A 21,192-nucleotide genomic window follows, 5' to 3' on the forward strand; every position below is an offset into this window, starting at 1 on the left:
TTTGTTGTTGTTGTTGTTATGTGCCGTCGAGTCAGACCCAACTCACAGTAACCCTTCCTTGGGTTTCCAAGACAGTATCACTATGGAAGTAGCTTGCCCCATCTTCCTTCCAAGGAGTGGCTGGTGGGTTCGAACCATAACCCTTCTGGTTAGCAGTCAAGTGCCTTAGGCATTATGCTACCAGAGCTCCTAATTTTATATATATATGTATATATATATGTGTGTGTATATATATATATGTATATATATATGTGTGTGTGTGTGTGTGTGTATTTATATATTTATATATTGTTGTTGTTGTTAGGTGCCATCAAGTCAGCTCCAATTCATAGTGACCCTATGTACAACAGAACGAAACATTGCCCTGTCCTGTGCCATCCTCACAATCTTTGCTATACTTTAGTCCATTATTGTAGCCACTGTGCCAAAACATCTTGTTGAGGGTTGTCCCCTTTTTTATTGACCCTCCACTTTACCAAGCATGATATTCTTCTCCAGGGAATGGTCCCTTCTGAATGGATGTTTAAAGCTATTTCTTCCCATTTTGAGTTGTGCCACATAAGCAAATGAAGGTCCCAAAAGGTTTACTCCATCTACATAATTAAGGTAACTCTACTTTGAGGAAGCATCTCTTCCCCAGTAATATTTTAAGTGCCTTAAAACCTCAGGGGCTCATCTTCCAGCACTTATCAGACAATATTTCAGTGCTATTCATAAAGTTTTCTAGTAATATATCAAACAATGTTTCACTGCTCTTCATTAAGTTTTCACTGGCCAATTCTTTGAGAAGTGGATGTCCCCCTTCTTCCTCCAAGTCTGTCTTAGTCTGGAAGCTCTGCTGAAACCTGCCCACCATGGATGGCCCTGCTGTTATTTGAAATCCAGGTGGCATAGCCAGCAGCCTCATAGCAATGTGCAAGCCACTACAATATGACAAACTGACAAATGAGTGGTGGATATATATGATATGTATATAAATCATATATATATATACACGTACGTATATATACACACATATATATATGTACGTATATATATATACACACACACACATATACATACATATCCCATATATATATCATATATATGTATTTATCAGGTAGAGTATATATAATCTGTATATAATATATATATATATATAATCTGCTATATATATAATCTGTATGTATATATATATACACACACATATGATCTATACATACCAAGTTATATATAGTCTGAGCCAACCACATATTGTAAGTAAAAAACGACTTGATTATCCTTTGACAACTTTTTTTTTTTTCTTTTGCAGTGTTTCCTCCCCTCTCCTCCCATCCCTGGTAACCAACAAAGAAAGTTTCCTTCCATATATAAACTTTTATACATTACTAAATTTTGCATGTTAAGATTTCATTCCAGACTTTTGGAACTATACTCATGATGAACATTGGTAGTATCACTTTCTTATGACTTTCCATGTCCCAATATGATGCTATGTTTAAATTTAAATTAGCCTATATTCTCTTCTTTCTATTTTCTCTCTCTCTTTTTTTTTCTGGGTATTGTTATTTAAAAAAAAAATCCAGTCAAGGTATTACATTTTGTGAAATAATTTTAATCACACACTCAATGTAAGTTTTCTGTGCATCTTTCAATTTATTTTGTGTAATTGATTCTCCAGGAATTTGTCTTCTTACTCTTGGGTAATTTGCCTTGAAATTTCATATGGAAAAGATTATTCACTAAAGCATTGTCTACAATTTTAAACTGTGGAAATACACTTAATTCCTGAAGTATAGGGATTTGAATGATATTTTATAATTCTAGAAAGTAAAAAAATAGCCAACAAAACTCATTTGTAAGGAAAGACAAATGTCTGCATGCATAAAAGAGCTGCAGAACTACAATTCCTCTATATTCTCCAGGAGATGGGTAATTACTTGGGATTTTGCTTTACAATACATCCTAATTATTGTAAACAATTTTTGTATAACTTTCTTGGCTTTACATGAATAAGTTTTAAAAATGAATGGATTTCAACTTTCTTATGAATTAGGATTAACTTACTTCTTCCAGCACAGTGTGTCACAGTTCAGGCAAGACTGCAGCTGCACAAAAGAAAAAGATTAAATAACTTAGTGTTTCCTGTGATGCTTCCATATCTATTGTGAGAAGGCATGGATGCAGAATCATCATTGGGGAATCCACAATGCAGCAAGTGAGATTTCTTTCTTTGACACTGAGTGTATGGAATATCAGATTGCAAAACTGAAAACAGGGCCGATTCTTATAGGAATCAGATCTGTCTCATGCATATTGTCTTGCTTAAATGACTTAATATTCTTCATTGAACATACCATTTTCTTGATTTTCCACATTTTATAACTATGGGAACTGAAAATCAAGGAAGGCAACTCATCCAAACATGTATGATTGTTTAGGGAATGAATTAAGACTGCTAGTCAAACTTTCTGATGTATTTGCTGGCTCTGGTAGCGTAGTGCTTAAGGCACTTGACTGCTAACTAGAAGGCTGGTGTTCAAACCCACCAGCCACTCCTCAGAAAGAAGATAAGCAATCTACTTCCGTAGTGATACTGCCTCAGAAACCCAAGAAGGGGTCACTATGAGTCTGGTCTGACTCGACGGCACATAACAACAACATGAGTAATCAATTAGAGTTCACCTGACATAATGCTTTGATTTGAGTAATGTAAACTAACAATACTGAACCTGAAAGATTATTCCAATGCATTTTATTTTGAAAATATAGAATTTGACCTCCAAAACAGGAGAAGATTGTAATGCAAGTATTTTCAACTATAGAAGTGAATAAAGAGAAAAATTCTCTGTTCCCAAATCTGGAAGCCGTTCAAATCCACTACACTTCTTCAATTCTTTTGGAACATAGGTAATGAAAAAAAAAAAATTCTGTGATATAACATAAAGGTTATTTTCTGTGTTTTATATTTTCTTTACCAAATCACAGATAGGAGCTCTGGTAGCATAGTGCCTAAGGCACTTGACTGCTAACCAGAAGGCTGGCGCTTCAAACCCACCAGCCACTCCTTGGAAGGAAGGTTGGGCAATCCTACTTCCGTAGAGATACTGCCTCGGAAACCCAAGGAGGGGTCGCTATGAGTCGGGGCCGACTCGACGGCAAATAACAACAACACAACAACAACAACAAATCACAGGTACCAAAACAATTAGAACAGCCAATTCTATTCCCAGTTGGTACCAAATCTTTCATATTTTCTAGGACACGAGAAGTGTTCTACCTAGGATTGCAAAAGTATACTCACCAGAAGAAAGATGAAATACCAAAACAATGATGGAAAATGTTTTGATAATCAATGAGGTGTTATCTATTTGATCTTTTCAGTTACCTTAGAAGATCATGGTAGAGAAAACTTTCAGAATATTTGTGGCACAAACCCATCAAACTTTCAATGGACCAAAAAAGTGAACCAGATATGGCTTCCTATAACCTCCCATTTGGGAAGGAATAGATACAGTCCCCTAGATTATATATTCTTTTACTGTTAATAAAAGGAAAATGTTCCCCACACTCAAAGGAACAAAAAATAAGCATATTAACAGATATATATGGGGAAAGGTAAGGTTAATAATCCTATGTATAGTCCTTCAGATACATGCTATTTTCATTGTGTAATTCAGTCATCAGAGAAGCAGGATCAGTTATTACAAGAAAAACAAGACATGGGGTAGTCCTGGCAGCAAACTTATTACAAAACCTATAATTCATATTCCAAATTCTCCACCTCAAGAAGAGAAAATAGTACAAAGGTAGACTTTGGCTGTCTTATTCCCAATTGTACCCTCAGCTACCTTTACTACATTGTGCAGTTTCTTTTATACATTTATGTGTAGAGAATGAAATGTAAGTAAGAACAAAGGCTATCAAAGAGATAAGGTGCTGACAAATATTTTGTTCCTGCCTGAAAGTTGGGAACTTGCATCCTATAGACCTCATCATAACTGTCCGTGAATCTGAAAGTAAAGGGACATATTGATATAATCAGCACAGAAATATGGAAAGAGGAGAAAATGATAAGTGTAGATATGGGGTCAAAAATAGGTAAGTTATGTGAAATCTGTCCACACAAGAGAGTTGTGTAAAGTCAATAAAACTAAGGCAAGAAAAGAAGAATAGTATGGTTTATAATTGACCAACCAAACTCACTGCCATCAGGTCTGTTCTGACTCATGGTGACCCCCAATGGGTTTCCAAAGTCGTAAATCTTTATGGAAGTAGATTGTCCCATCTTTCTTCCACAGAATGGCTAGTGGGTTTGAACTGCCAACCTCTGGTTAACAGTCAAGTGCCTTAGGCACTGCAACATCAGAACTCCTTGCTGTAATTGACAAATATGGCTAAAACCTCAGTAGTATTAAGGTTGAGTCTGATGTAAAAACCATCTGGATAGCTTAATAAAAGTATCGGTGTTTGGGTTCCTTCCTCAAGATGGTGATTCAAACACTCTATGTTAGATCCTAGACATTGACAATTTTTTTTTCTTTGTCTTTTCTTTTCTCATTTTGCTATTGTTTTGCTTTTCACATTTACAATATGATAGTAATGTGAAAGTATTGTTGGAAGCTGGCTGAGCCAAAGCTATCCAAAATAATCAGTGACACCTCATTTGATCAAATATTTACTTCTTTTTACCAGGTGTTTCATTCTTACTGGAGAACTATTATTCAAACATATCTGAAGCTAGCATAATTGACTTATTATAAGTTAAGTGACTGTAATATTAGTATATATGAATTAATGTATTCTTTTGATACACTATATGATTCATATAAAGATACATAAATGTTAATTAAATGGAAAACATTTATTTAAGAAAACGTAGTTTGTTTCCCCTTCTTTTCATTCACACTATAAAGAAAGAAAATAAGCTGTAAATGAGTAATTTAGCTTATTATCAAGTGTTAAGAATCTAGTTTCAGACACTTGCTGTACAACTCTTAGTTTAATGTTAATATAGGTGAGAGATCTTGATATATTTCTATATATTTAGGGTATTAATTATATCACTTATACACAGAAATAACAGTAATGTGCTGTTATGATGTTTTATGCAAGATGCTTACAGCACTGCTTGGCACATATAAGCACTATGTATGTGTAGAATTGACCTCAAAAGTGATTTAAACATCTTTAAATAATTAATGAAACTTATTGTATCGAATAACTGTATCAATAATTGACAAATTTTGAGCAAATTAAATTTGGCAGCACCCATACACATATCTTATGGTTTATCCCAGGAATATAGAATTTTTCCATTTGAAATGAAATCTAATTCATTAAATAAATAATGTACTTATCTAAGTTCACTAAAAGAGCAAAACTGGTGGGATGTATATGGATATATAGAAAGATTTCCTTCAAGGAAATGGCTCAAGCAATTGTGAGGAAATGACTCACACAATGTTGTTGTTGTTATGTGCCATCAAGTCGGACCAGACTCATAGCAACCCCTCCCTGGGTTTCCAAGACAGTATCACTATAGAAGTAGATTGCCTAACCTTTCTTTCAAGGAATGGTGGGTGGGTTTGAACCTGCAGCCTTCTGGTTAGCAGTCAAGTGCCTTAGACACTATGCTACCAGAGCACTGGCAAGTCCCAAATCTGTGAGTCAGATGACAGGCTGACCACCTCTACTGGCTCACATGGTCACAGGGACTGAGATACCCAAAACCTGCAAGTCAAGTGGTAGACTGGAGGCTTCTACTGGCTTACTTAATTGTGGGGGATACCATCCCAAACCTCATCACCCTCAAGTAACTTCTGACTCACTGAGATCCTATAAGACATAGTAATACTGCCCTCACAGGCTTTCCAAGGCTATAATTCTGTGGAAGCAAACTGACACATCTTTCTCCTGCAGAGTAGCTAGTGGGTTTGAACTGCTGACATTTCAGTTTGTAGCCCAAAGATTTCACCACTGCACAAGTCTCCTTTTCTGGGGTTTGGCAAATCCAAATTCCATAGGTCAGATAGTGAAGGTTGCTGTTGGCTTACATCCCAGGAACTAGGGCCAATGCCAAAAAAGAATTCAGGATGAGAAAGGGAGTAGAACTTTGCCACAGAACTTGTTTATGCCATAGATGCAGACCACAGCCCTAAGGAAAATTTTCTTTGAAATGATTGACTAATCCTATCAGATCACAGAAAGGGAGGGGATACATAATGCCTGGCAAAACACTGAGACTGAGTCTAGCCAAGTTGACATATAACATTAAGCATCACAATCCACACATTGTCAACTCAACACCTATACATCACTCCTTAAACCATACATAATCTCTAAATAAGACAATTACAGAGTCATGCTTGTGCCTAGCATGACACAACTAACATGCGTAAAACTCAAAATGCACTGGCCCTATTTACATCTCAGATTTTATAAGTAATGGGATAAGAGAAGGCACAGATCACAAATATTTACTATATATACACATAAGTATGTACACACATGCATACCATAACAAGGAAAAATACTCGTAACAGTTACAATCCTCCTCTCTACAACTGATAATATGATTGAAACTGGTATTTAGAACTGCCTTCTTTCACCACTCATTCCATGTTTCCTTTGTCCTTGGCAAGCACCTTAGCTGGTCATGTTTCTTTGCTTAGTAGGGTGACCCAAACCTTCATTCCTGAAGTTTCTGGGCCATGAATAGTCATGTCATAAATAAGTTTTTCGTACGTTTCCGTTAAGTATACTCACAAGGCTTGGTGGTACTAAGAGATATCATGAATTCCAAACATACTATTCTTTATCTCCATTGTTGTTTTTATTGTTAGGTGCTGTCGAGTCATCTGTGACTCATAGAGACCCTGTGTATGGCAGAACGAAACACTGCTCAGTCCTGCACTAGCTCCATTATCCCTGCCACGCTTGAGCCCATCGCTGCTGCCACTGTGCCAATCCATCTCATTGAGGGCCTTCCCCTCTTTCATCGACCCTCCACCTTACCAAGCATGGCATCCTTCTCCAGTGAATGGTCCCTTTTGACAACATGACCAAAGTATGTAAGATGAAGTCTGGCCATTCTCACTTCCAAGGAGCATTCCAGATGCACTTCCTCAAGGACAGATTTGCTAGTTCTTTTAGCAGTCCATGGTACTTTCAGCATTTTTCACCAATAACACAACTCAAAAGCATCAATTCTTCTTTGGTCTTCCTTCTTCACAATCTAGCTCTCACATGCCTATGAGGCAATTGAAAATACCATGGCTTGTGTCTGGTACTCTTTAGTCCTCAAGAAGACATCTTTGCTCTTCAACACTTGAAAGAGGTCCTTTGCAACCAATTTGCCCAGAGCTATACTTTGTCTGATGTCCTGACTGCTGCTTCCATTGGTTTCTATTATAGAACCAAGCAATGTGAAATCTTTGACAACTTCAATCTTTTCTCCATTTATTGTGATGTTGCTTATCATTTCAGTTGTGAGGACTTTTGTTTTCTTTATGTTGAGATGTAATCCATAGTGTAGACTGTATTTTTCAAACTTCATCAGTAAGTGTCCCAAGTCATCCTCATTTCAGCAAGCAAAGTTGTGCCATCAGCATATGGCAGGTTGTTAATGATTCTTCCTCCAATCCTAATGTCATGTCCTTCTTCATATAGTCCAGCTTCTTGAATTATTTGCTCAGCATATAGACTGAATAAGTATGGTGAAAGAACACAACCCTGATGTACTCCCTTCTTGGTTTTAAACCATGCAGTGCCCCCATGTTCTGTTTGAATGACAGGTTCTTCATGAGTATAATGAAGTGTTCTGGAATTCCCATTCTTCTCAATGTAACCCACAATTTGTTATGATCCACATAATCAAATGCTTTGACATAATCAATAAAACACAAGTAAACATCTTTGTGGTATTCTTTGCTTTGAGCCAAGATCCATCTGATATCAACAATGATAGCCCTCATTCCACGTCCTCTTTATAATCCAGCTTGCACTTCTGGAAGATCTCTGTCAATACTGCTGCAACCCTTATTGAATTATCTTCAGTAAGATTTTACTTGCATGCAATATTAATGATATTGTTCAAAACTTTCCACATTCTGTGGGATCACCTTTCTTTGGAATGGGTACAAATATGGATCTCTTCCAGTCAGTTGGCCAGGTAGCTGTCTTCCAAATTTCTTGGCATAGCCGAGTCAGTGCTTCCAGCAGGGCATCTGTTTGTCTCCATTACGTAACATCAATACAATTTACCTTTGTTTATCAAGTACAATTACACCAGTAAGTTTGGTATCTCTTTTCTTTGCCTGTTAATCTAGAGAGATGAGAAGCCAAAAGGGACTGAGTGGCATTAACTCCCAGTTCAAAGGAATCGGTGTTATATCCTTGTAAGAGCAATCTTCCTTTTGAAACTAAGATATCCAAAAACAATGAGAATTATAGCCTAGCCAAGTTAAGACATAATATTCACCACTACCCAGACTGAAAAAAAAAAAAAAAAGAAAGAAAAAAATCATTGGATTATCTCAATAGATTACTGTTCATTGTAAAATTATTTTGAAAGTACTAAAGTAGACATATCAACAAAGAAGAAATACAAATGGTCAAGAAAGACATGAAGGATCCTCAGTATCTGTAGTCATTAGGAAAACCAAGTCAAATCAACAATGAGATACAATTCACACTACTAAAATGGCCTTGAGGAACGATGGTTGCACAGTGGCTAACCATCCTGCGGCTAATCAAAACATCAACAATTTGAACCCATTACTATGTTTTGCCTCATTTTAAAGATGGTGGCATGGAAGCTCAGTACACTTAAGAAAAATACATACAACCATATATGGTTTAAATACGTACACTGGAATTCAAAGTCAATGTTATCCTACAAAAAAAAGAAGTCTGCTTTTACTTGATGTGAAGCTGGTTCCCCTTTAATTCTTTGAAGATAATCCTTTTCCTACCTGGGGAAACAATAGTCAGTAAAAGCCATACTTACAAATGCAGAACACATATGATCATATTTATTTATCCTTTCCTTTTCCTTTTTACCCATGACAGAAGATAATTCAGGAGGAAGAATTATGCACTACTAAATTGAGCAGCACCAGAAGATATATCTTCATAATTGACAGAATGACAGAAGTCTGTGAGCCAAATATTTGTTTGACTAGCAGAAGACAAAGAGCTCTGGTGGCATAGTTCCTAAGGCATTTGACTCCTACAGAAGGTTGGCATTTCAAACTCACCAGCCACTCCTCCAAAGGAAGACTGGTCAATCTAATTTCATAGAGATACCATCTTGGAAACACAAGGGGGGTCGCTATGAGTCAGAATTGACTTGATGGCAGTGACTGAGCAGATGAGAATACACTCAAGGTGTTCTCATCTTAATTAATTAGAAGCTTAATCTTCTCAGACCAAAGATGTTATGAGAAAATGAAAAGTTGTATCGCAAAGTGTATCATCTGCATATCTCAGGTTGTTAATGATTCTTCCTCCAATCCTGATACCACGTTTTTCTTCATATACTCCAGCTTCTCAGATCATTTGCTCAGCATATAGATTGAATAAGTATGGGGAAAGGATACAACCCTGACACACTCTCTTCTTGATTTTAAACCATGTACTGTCCCCTTGTTCTGTTCGAATGACAACCTCCTGGTCAATGTACAGATTCCTCATGAGTACAATCAAGTGTTTGGGAATTCTCATTCTTCTCAATGTTATCAATAATTTGTCATGATCCACACAATCAAATGCCATTGCATAGCCAATAAAACACAAGTAAACATCTTTCTGGTATTCTCTGCCTTGAGCCAAGATCCATCTGACAGCAGCAATGATATCCCTTGTTCCATGTCCTCTTCTGATTCCAGCTTGCACCTCTGGAAGTTCTCTGTCAATATACTGCTGCAATCGTTTTTGAATTATCTTCAGTAACATCTTATTTGCATGAGATATTAATGATATTGTTCAATAATTTCTGCATTCTGTGGGACCACCTTTCTTTAGAATGGCTACAAATATGGATCTCTTCCAGTCACAGTCAATTGGCCAGCTGTCTTTCAAATCTCTTGGCATAACCAAGTGAGTGCCTCCAGCAGGGCATCTATTTGTTGAACCATCTTAATGGGTATTCCATCAACTCCCAGAGCCTTGTTTTTTGCCAATTCCTTCATTGCAGCTTCGACTTCCTCCTTCAATACCATTGGTTCTAGATCATATGCAACCTCCTGAAATGGATGAAGATCAACCAGTTCTTTTTGGTACAGTGACTCTGTGGATTCCTTCCATCTTCTTTTGATGTTTCCTGCATCATTCAATATTTTGCCCATAGACTCTTTCAATACTGCAACTCAAGGCTTAAATTTTTTCCTCAATTCTTTCAGCTTGATAAATCCCAAGCGTGCTCTTCCTTTTTGTTTTTCTAACTCCAGGACTTTGCACATTTCATTATAGTAATTGGTTTTATCTTCTCGAGCTGCTCTTCAAAATCTTCATTTAATTCTTTTATCTTGTCATTTCTTCCATTTGTTTTAGCTACTCTCCACTCAAGGGCAAGTTTCCAAGTCTCTTCTGTCATCCATTTTGGTCTTCTCTTCTTTTCTTGTCTTTTTAGTGACCTCTTGCTTTCATCATGGATGATGCTCTTGATGTCATCCCACAATTCATCTGGTTTTCAGTCACTGGTGTTCAATGCATCAAATCTATTCTTTAGATGGTCTCTAAATTCAGGATATTTTACCTTTTGTGCACTTGTTTTAATTGTCTTTAACTTCAAGTTGAACTTGCATATGAGCAATTGATGGTCTGTTCCACAATCAGCTCTTGGTCTGGTTTTGGCTGAAGATATTGATCTTTTCCATTGTTTCTTGCCACAGATGTAGTCAATCTGATTCTTGTGTGTTCCATCTGATGAAGTCCGTGTGTACAGCTGCTGTTTGTGTTGTTGATAAAAGGTGTTTGCAATGAATAAGTTGTTGGTCTTGCAAAATTCTACCATGTGAGTTCCAGCATTATTTCTGTCACCAAGGCCAAATTTCCCAACTACCAGTGATTCTTCTTTGTTTACAACTTTTGCATTGCAAGCACCAGTGATAATTAACACATCCTGATTGCATGCTTGGTCAATTTCAGACTGCAGAAGTTGATAAAAATCTTCAGTTTCCTCATGTTTGGCTTTGGTGGTTGGGGCATAAATTTGAATAATAATATTAACTGGTCTTCCTTGTAGGTGTATAGATATTATTGTATCACTGACAGCATTGTACCTCAGGACAGATCTTGAAACATCCTTTGTGATGATGAATGCCATGTCATTCCTCTTTAAACTTTCATTCTCAGCATAGTAGACCATATGGTTGTCTGATTCAAAATGACCAAAACCAGTCCATTTCAGGTCATTAATGCCTAGGACATCAATCTTTACACATTCCATTTCATTTTTGAAAACCTTCTAATTTTCCCAGATTCATACTTCATACATTCCATGTTCCAATTATTAATGGATGTTTGCTGCTGTTTCTCCTCAATTTGAGTAGTGCCACATCAGCAAATGGAGGTCTCAAAAGCTTTACCTTATCCATATAAGTAAGGCTCATTTTACTCTGATAATGCAGCTCTTGCCCAGTCCTATTTTGAGAGCTTTCTAACCTAAGTGACTCATCTTCCTCCTCTGGATTTGACATTGTTTCCAGACTATTCATAAAGTTGCACAGTAATGTATCAGACAGTGTTTCTCTGCTATTCATTAGGTTTTCCCTGGCCAATTCTTTGAGAAGTGGATAGCTTCGTCCTTCTTTCTAGTCTGTCCCAGTCTGCAAGCCAGGCTGATACCTGTGCACGATGTGCAGCGTACTGGGTTTGAAACACCAGTGGCATAGCCTCAAGACTCACAGCAACACATCACCACAGTAGGACAAACCAAAAGACAATCTGTCTCCCTTAGCTGTTGGAAACCTCTCCAACCACCCTTACCTGGATCTCTGTGGCTTATGCCTCACTCTGACCTGGTCCCCTTGGCTTTTTTTGTCCTTTCTCTGCTTTCCCACTTTGCCACTTGTGGGGCATGGCCTGGGTTCCCTCTCCTCACCTGGATCCCTGCAGCTGACTCCTCGTCTTAATAGGTTTTGAAAAACATCACATTAAAATACTAAAAAAAAAAAAAAAAAAAAAAGTTTCCATCAAGTAGATTATTGGAGGAAGTGCTCTACCTCTAGAAAACTGGGTGTGAATACTAAATGGAATTTTCAGTCCTTGGTATTAGAAGGTTGATCCTTAGGAAAAAGACTGGCAAGTGAAGGTAAAACACAATAGGACATCAAAGAGAATACAGAAGACATGCTGATAAGATGGACATGAACCCCTTTTCAGTGATGGGTCCCAACTATGAGCCATCCATTCTTTAATCTGATAAACAGTACAAGAGAACATATTACATATCTGACTCTTCATAGGCCCAAGTGATAAAGATTTGAAAATAAATGGTCCTTTTCATCAAGGTGTTCATGATCTACTTACATAACAGGCAATCAGTTATAAAGCAATAAGCTATTTTTTATGATAGAGGAGATCAGTAATAGAATACATTATGATGGATTAGGAATATATTAATGGGAAACAAAGAGCATTTATGATGCAGACGGTGTGTACCAAGAGTGACATGAGATGAAATTGAGTAGCAGAGAGGGGCCTGATCATAAAGAACTGTGAATGCTGTGCTTAGGAGTTTAGATTGTATCCTCTAAGTGGTGAGGAGTCATTCAAGAATTTTGGGTAGAGGAGGGAGATAACAAGTTTTTGTTTTTGAAATGCCACCTCAATGGTTTGCAGATAGTATGGGGTATAAATGAGAATGGGAATTAAACTTGGTAAGAGGCTTAGTTAATAGAGACCTGAAGTAAACCAGCATTAATATAAATGTTTCAGTGGAGAAAACTTAATGGGATTATGAGATAGATTGGAAGGATATAGACATCCTTTTGAACACTAGCTAGTCACAAGCTGGGGTAACTGAATCCTTGGTGTCCACACATACCCAAGAGGATAGTCTTTGAAAAATGGTTAGAACAGTTTGACTACTACATCCTTCAACATGTAAAAAAGTAAAATAAACAAACAAAGCAAACTATAACCCTCATGAGGATTAGAAAGGAGCTCTGGTGGCATAGTGGGCAAGGCATTTGGCTGTTGACTAGAAAATCAGTGGTTCAAACACACCACCTACTCCATGGGAGGAAGATAAGCAATTTACTTCTGTAAACATTTACAGCCTTGGAAACCTTAGGGGGGTTGCTATAAGTCAGAAATGACTCAACAACACCTGACAAAAACAATGAGTCAGAATTGACTCAATGGCAGTGAGTTAATAACAAACAAACAAACAAAAAATAGTCAGATCTGACTCATGCTAACCCCTCCTTGGATTTCTGAGAGAGTATCACTGCAGAAGAAGATTGGTCAAATTTTTATTTACAATTCATTTTACAAAAGAAATGGAGAGTTAATATTTGAAGAAGAGTACTATAAATACTAATGTCAGGTTTATGGTCATTACTTTAAAAATTATGCAAATAGTGATAAATTGAAAGATTATTTAACATCTCAAGTATCTATTATGTATTTTATATATTGACATTAACTTATCTTCTGATTGGTATGCTTTCAACCAAACCATTTTCTTTATAGAGAGTTTATAAAAGAAATGCTTTCATATAGAGTGGTTTATTCACATAGGTATGGTTTTGTTGCTGCTGATCAACATATTAATTAAATACTTACTGTATACCTGGATGTATTGAATAAGAATTGAGATATTAAGCAAAACAAGATATGGCTGCTAACCTCAAGTCATAGTATTTACAAGTTGAAGTTATTCTCAAATAGTGAATGGAAATATTTGCCCTTGAGCAATTATTCAGTATCCAGAACTCTGCTAGACGGAGATGTTCTTCTGCTTAGTTTTTATGAGATCCTCTTAAGTGAACATGTTTAAGCCTATTTTGTAGTCTCTTTTTAAGTATGGCATGGAAAGATTACTAAAATAAAAGTCTTCTCTCCTATTACAGGAATTCACATTACCTCTAGCCCAGGGCTTACCAAACTTGGTTGCATGAGGTGCATCCAGCAACTTTAAGACATACTTGTGCCTAGCCATCACATATGAAAGTCGATTCACAATCTAGGTGGTGGAACTGTGTCTCTATAGTCTTTTAGAACATCTCCAGGTGATTTTAATAGCTGTGTAGTCTTAAAAATTACTAAGGGCTTAGGCCCTGATCTAATTATTAATATTTCTAAATTCTTTTTTTTTTTTTTTTCCTACTTGATTTTCTTGTTCTTTGGCAACTCACCTGCTTGGAAAGCTTTCATATCTTCTCTTAATTAGCATTTAAAACCATGTTTTTTATCTTTACCTATCCCCATTCTCAGAAGAATTTATCAGATAACATTGTCCTTAAAACACCTTATGAGGAAAGATCTATAGAGAATGTTATCTGAGGCATGTCTCATGACCTACTTTACAGCCTCCAGGTAGAACATGAAATACCTCTTTGTCTTACCTAACATAATCATGTGTCTTACTCCAATTAAGCTCCTCACTCACAAATCAATAAAAGTGATTTATCTGGATGGAGACAGCTGAGTATAAAGATACACAGAAAAAAACAAAAAAAAAATTTCCCTTGTGCAGAAAGGGAAAAACATTCCTCTTTCCATGTTCTTTGAACATTTACTTTAGGAAATTGGTATTTAAAATAATTTTCTAGATCTTTTGAAATAGATGTAAGTCTTTTTTCAAACTAAGTCTCTTTCCTGTTTTACAATCCATGAAAGTTTCTTCTAGAACCTGGGTACCAGCTCTTTGAAATGTAATCACCAAGGATATAACTTTTCTCTCAGTTTCTGTATGACAGTAGAAGCTTAGCTCTGGTGATTGTCTTGCTCCAAGTTGCAAAACTACTTCCTATCATAAAGAAATGAGAAGTACCCCCCCAACCTTTGGATAAAGTTAATTAGCTAACGTAGGTGATCACTCCAATTATCATGTGATTTTATGGTAGACTTTATATGAATGACACTTGTCTTACATGAAGACTAGTTGTCATTATCTTGAGTCCATGTGTTTAATGACATATATCTGCTAGGCTGTACAAAAATGACAAGAGTCCTTTATGAGTTTACAATCTCTTTAGCAGACTGCTTTGGGAGGTGCATCACATTTTGGTTTTTTAATGCTTAGTCAGTAATAAAACTGTTTTCCTTGTCATCTGTTTTTGTAGAAAGGTTTTTAGGACTGCCACTTTTTCTTTTTTTTTTTTTAATTACCAACAGGAAGGAAGATGATCAAGATGGTCATGGTTTCCAGAGGTGTTGGTCATTTGCCCCACTGTCCCTCTTGTGTGAGGTATTTCTATAGGGGAATCTACGAAAGTAGTCCTAGTTTGAAGCTTTGCTTTGGGACAGTCCCCAATCAGTACTTTCTAAATAATTATTCCTATTTTTCTAAAGAAAACACTGTAATTCAAATGTGCATGTTGACTTTAAATGCAACCAGTCTCCTTCAACTGACTGAAAAGTTGGAAGAGTGGTCAGCTCTTACACACACGTTCACAGGGGACTTTCCCTAGGCTTTTTAATATTTCCAGAGGGGCTTCTATAAATATGTTATGTCTTGTTGAACTAGAAGTTTCAAACTTGAGAAAGAACATTCAACTTTCTCATCCTATATGAGAAAGTAGGAATCTCAGGGGTTGAAGCAATTCTTTTATTTAAAAAAAAAAAAATCTAAAAATGGGCCATGGATTCCATTTGTCTACCCAGTGGAAATGTTGTTAGAAAAAATTGAAAGTGTTTCAGAATTGTTGATATGCCTGATTGTCATGGATGAATTCTGCCTTCATAATCTTTATATTTATTCTACAAGTAAGAAATTTACCAGTCCTTGGGTGGAACACTTCATGTATTCTTGAAATGTAGGAATTTTTTATGCTGTAACTAAGGAAAGCAATAGGTTGTGTTATTGAATTTGTAGTTAATTTGGTAAAATAAAAAATGGCATGATACTAGTTCCTTTAAAATTTCATCAGTGGGAGCTAGAGTCAAGATGGTAGACTAAACATGTTATGCAAATCCTCTACAACAGAGACCTGAGAAACCAAGTGAAACAGATACAGACAATAATCCTGGAACCCAGAGCTTCAAAGGAAAGGATAAAGAAATAGACCACATACAAATTAGAAGGAAAAATTTAATGAAAACAGTAAATAAGTAGCCATGCAGAGTAGTGCATTGGGAGTTGGCCTAGAAGAACATGAATATTTTGAATTATTGCCAGCAGTATTGCAATTGGGTCAGGAACTGGCTCTACTGGCACAGGACTGCACTGGCACCCACATCAATTACCATAGAGGTGTGTCCTCCTCCCTTACCCTTTACACCTTCCTGGTGACCAGTAGTGTGGCCATGCTCCGCCATCACACTCAGCAGAGCCAGGTATGCCCCTCCCTCTGCTGTGCTGGCACTGCCCAGTGGTCCACCCATCCTATCTTCCTCTGTACCCACCCACAGCTCCCTTCTGCTCTGCCCCTCTAGTGGCCTGAGTCATGTTCTTGAGGAAGAAGCAGTGTCCACTACTTCCAATATTTGAGAAGCTTGTTCTCATGGGCTGTTTGTTGTGTGTCAACGATGTCCAGAGTCAGCTGCTTGAACTCACATTGATTGGGCATCACCTGCCTCCAACTCATGTGTATGTTTTTATGTGGCATTGAGTTGGACCTGACTCATAGTGACCCCTCCTTGGGTTTCTGAGGCAGTATCACTATGGAAGTAGATTGCCCAACCTTCCTTCTGAGGAGTGGCTGGTAGGTATGAACCACCAGCCTTCTGCTTAGCTGTTGAGTGCCTTAGGTACTACACCACCAGAGCTCCTACTCATGTGTATAGTAGCATAGATACCCACAGGTACTGCACTCCAAAGCCACCACCTCTGTGGTCTGAGATGTACACATCTGTGGATTATGTCCTATACCTTTGCTGCCCAAGTGGTGAGTTGTATGTGTCACTGTGAATCAGATACCACTCCCTCGCCACCCTCACATTCATGATGTGTGCCCCTAAAGAGTGCTATTCCCAATGTCAGAAGCATACACTCCTGAAGGAGACATTCTGTATGTCCATCACTTCTATAGTTGATGAAACATCCCCTGTGGAATGGGAGCTGCATTCCTCCAACACTCACACAGTGGCATTCATTCTTGCAGCCTCTGAGGTCAGTGCTGTGCTTGCTGTCACTGTTGACCACTTTCTCTCTCTTCCCCCCTCCCCTTGTTTTATTTTTTCTTTTCTTTTTTATCAACTTTTTTTTTCTCCACCTGGAGGGGAGGCAGCATACACATTCACATTACCCAGACACATCCTTTCCAGCTGTCACCACAGCCACTGGAAAAGTGTCTCTACCTGCTCCTGCATCGTTTGAATGATGACAAACAGTGGTGAACATCAGCCAAGCCCACCATCAACATTTGTACATAACAGTAAAGAGGGACCTATACACTCTCCCGTCCACTACTGTAACCACCATGAGAAAGGCACTGAGTACCTCTGTGCTGGAAAATCAGCAGCGAGAGTAGCATACCCATCCTACCCACCTGGATATATCAAAATATATAAATAAATAACCTGGGCAAAACACAACATTCAATTATTAAGCTAATACAATAATAGCACAATGTCTCGAAGACAACAGACAACCTGAGTTTCTCACCAAAACAAAAAAAAAAAGACAAGGTGATTCTAATAAGTGAAAATATAGAGTCAAAATATCTTCCTGAGGGGGGAAAAAATGGAATTAGAAATACATGAGAAGGAATTCAAATAGATAATTTTTAGAACCTTTCAAACATTAAGAAAGAGATAAAGGGAAACACTGACAAAATCAAGGAAAACACAGATAAAACTCAAGAAGAATCCAGGAAAACAATACAAGGATAAATTGATAAAATAAATGGAAAATTCAAAACCATTCAAAAACAACAATGAAGAATCCAGAATGCTAATACTAAAATTTCAAAAATAGATAACATAGTGAAAGGGCAAAGATAGATATATTGGAGACAATCTCTTAATACTGATTAGTTATAGGGACAATCAGAAAACAGAATAAAAAATATAAAAACAGCCTAAGAATTTTTTAAGACATCAAAAGGAATACTTCAAATGTGACTAGAATTTTAAACAGAAATAGAAAAAAAAAAAAAAATTAACAAAACAAAGCAAAAACAGTCAAACTTCCCAATCTATTTACTGGGTCCCAAGAGTGATCAATTAGAGCTTTCTTTACAAGAAAAAGGATTAAAAATTAATCGACATCAACTTTGTTTTGAAGAGGACTAATTTACTTCTATCATATTCTCTGATGGTTCAGGAAAGACAGCAGCTCCACAGAAGAAAAAGATTAAATAACTTAGTGTTTCCTGTGATGTTTCCACATCTGTTGTGAAAAGACATGGGTGCAGAACCCTCACTGAGGAAACCATAATGCAGCAAGTGAGATTTCTCTGGCACTGAGTATACAGAAAGTCAGTATGCAACACTGTAAACAGGGCTGATTCAAATAATAGATCTAACTCTGTCTCAAATATATTGTCTTCCTTAAATGTCATAATATGCTTGATTTAAGATACCATTTTCTTGATTTTCTACATTTTATGACTATGAGAAATGAAAATCAATGAAGAGAACTCATACAAACTTACTTGATTATTTAGGGAATGAATTAAGAGTGACTTCTTGACAAGAATCTATGCAGGCAAGACAGCAATGGGTTGACATATGTAAAACAAAAACAAAAAAAAAAATGCAAATCAAGAATTATATATCCAGAAAAAAAATTTCCTTACATTTTATAGCAAAATTAAGATATTTCCAGATACAGAAATTAATGGAATTTGTAAAAACAAGACCAAACTTATAAGAAATGATAAAGGAAGTCCTATGGACAAAGAACCATAAACTAATATTAGACAACAACCTGAGATTTAGACACATGACAACTTCTCAGGAAACCAACCCTGATAAAGAGATTTCAAAAATGAAATAAAACTATAGACTGAAAACAGAGATCCATCGACATTAATTTATAATCTCTGACAACTGTTGTTATTGTCAGGTGACTTCAAGTCAGTTTCCACTCAGCGACCCCATGTACAACAGAATGAAACACTGCCCAGTCCTGTGCTATCCTCACAATCATTGCCATGCTTTACCCCAATGGTGCAGCTGCTGTATCAATCCATCTTATTGAGTGTCTTCCTCTTTTTTGCTGACCATCTGCTTTACCAATGATGACAATTACAAAGCAACTAAATGATGAGAACTACAAAATGAAAAAGAGAGAATAATTGGTGTAGTTACAGAACATCCAAATAGAGAAGAACATAAGATGATATCAAGATAGAATAGACTACTTTAAACTTGGGAAATGATAATTAATTACAGAGTAACTGCAAAGTAAATTAATAAACCTCACTAAAAAAAAAAAAAGAAAAACAAAACCATAAAGACTCAGTAAACACTATAAAACAATAACAATGAAAGAAGTGATAAGAAAATACTTAAACAGAATTAACTCAGAGCAGAAAAAATATATGGAACAAAGAAATCATTAGTACCACAAAAATGAAATAAAATTTAAAAAACAGCAAAATGATAGTAAATTCATACATATTGATAATTTTGCAGAATGAAAGTTGATTAAATGGATCAATCAAGAGACATACTATAGTAGTATGTATAAGAAAATATGATCCATCAATATGCTGTCTACAAGAGCCACACTTTAGACACAAAGTCAAAAATAAGCTAAAAATCAAAGGATGAAAATAGCAGCCAAACAACAACCAAAAAATAGCCGTAATGGCAATATTACTTTCTGATAAAATAGACTTTAAGTTAAAAACCAGTGTAAGAGACAAAGAAGGAAAATATATAATGATTAAAGGGTCAATCCAAGCAATGGCCAACATTATTCCCAACAGAGAGATTAAAAATATTGCCTTGCAAATAAGACCCAGAGAAGGCTTCCCTTTCTCAAGACTCCTCTTCAATATTGTGCTGGAAGTCCTAGACAGAGCAATAAGGCCAGGAAAGGAAATAAAAGGCATTCAAATTAATAAAGAATAAGTAGAATTATTCATTGACAGATGATATGATTCTATATTGCCGCATCTGGCAAAACAACACAGGTCATGAAACAAAGTGACACGGAAGGATTAAAGGTTTAAAAGGAAGGGGGGCCAGGCGGACCCTCTGCATATGATGCGAGAGTGATCCCTGATGTATCCATCCTGCTTTATTTATACTTAAACACAGGATTACACCATTGTTCTTGGAATTCCCCTATTACAGTCAAGTATACAATCAAATATTCTTCTACAGTATAATCAAATATTTCCTTATAACAATCGAGTAGTCTCTAAAAGTTAAAATTTTACTCTTTCCAATACCCAGAGGTCTTTTCCCATGCCTGAAAATAATGGATGAATAGTGGGGTTAATATCTCTTACAAAAATAGCAAATAATCACTAAAATGTGTCTTTCAAAACATAATATGATTGTTAAGGTACATGATTCTAAAGAATGGTTACTAAGGTATGCTATTCTTAGAGCAAAACATTTTTCCAGCAAAATAGGTTAGCAAACTTTCTGCTGGTGCAACATTCAGCCCCAGGAACACAAAGCTGGAGCCAAGCAAGCATTTAACTGCAAGAGAGGCCATGCCTTCTCCTAGCTTTTGTCAGAACATGTGCCTTGCAATCACGTTCTTTTGGTGGTCTTTTTCTTGATCTCCAACACTATATATAGAAAATCCCAAGGACTCACCAAGAAAACCATTGGTACTAATAAAAGGATCCAGCAAAGTAGCAGGGCATAATATCAGCATACAAAAGTCAGTCAGATTTCTGTACTAACAAAGAGAACTCTGAAAAGTAAAACAAGAAACAATATCTTTATAATAGCCACCCAAAATATCATGTACTTAGGAATAAATCTAAGCAGAGATAAAAAGACTTATCTTAAAAAAAAAAAAAAAAAGATACAAAAGATCTATATATAAAATATATATATACTACTAAAGGAAACCAAGGGAGCTCTGGTAGCATAGTGGCTAAGACACTTGCCTGCTAACCAGACGGCTGG

This window comes from Orycteropus afer, unplaced genomic scaffold (genome assembly GCF_000298275.1).
Source record: "Orycteropus afer afer isolate SDZICR_OR568_19922 unplaced genomic scaffold, OryAfe1.0 scaffold00110, whole genome shotgun sequence".
NCBI lineage: Eukaryota > Metazoa > Chordata > Mammalia > Tubulidentata > Orycteropodidae > Orycteropus > Orycteropus afer.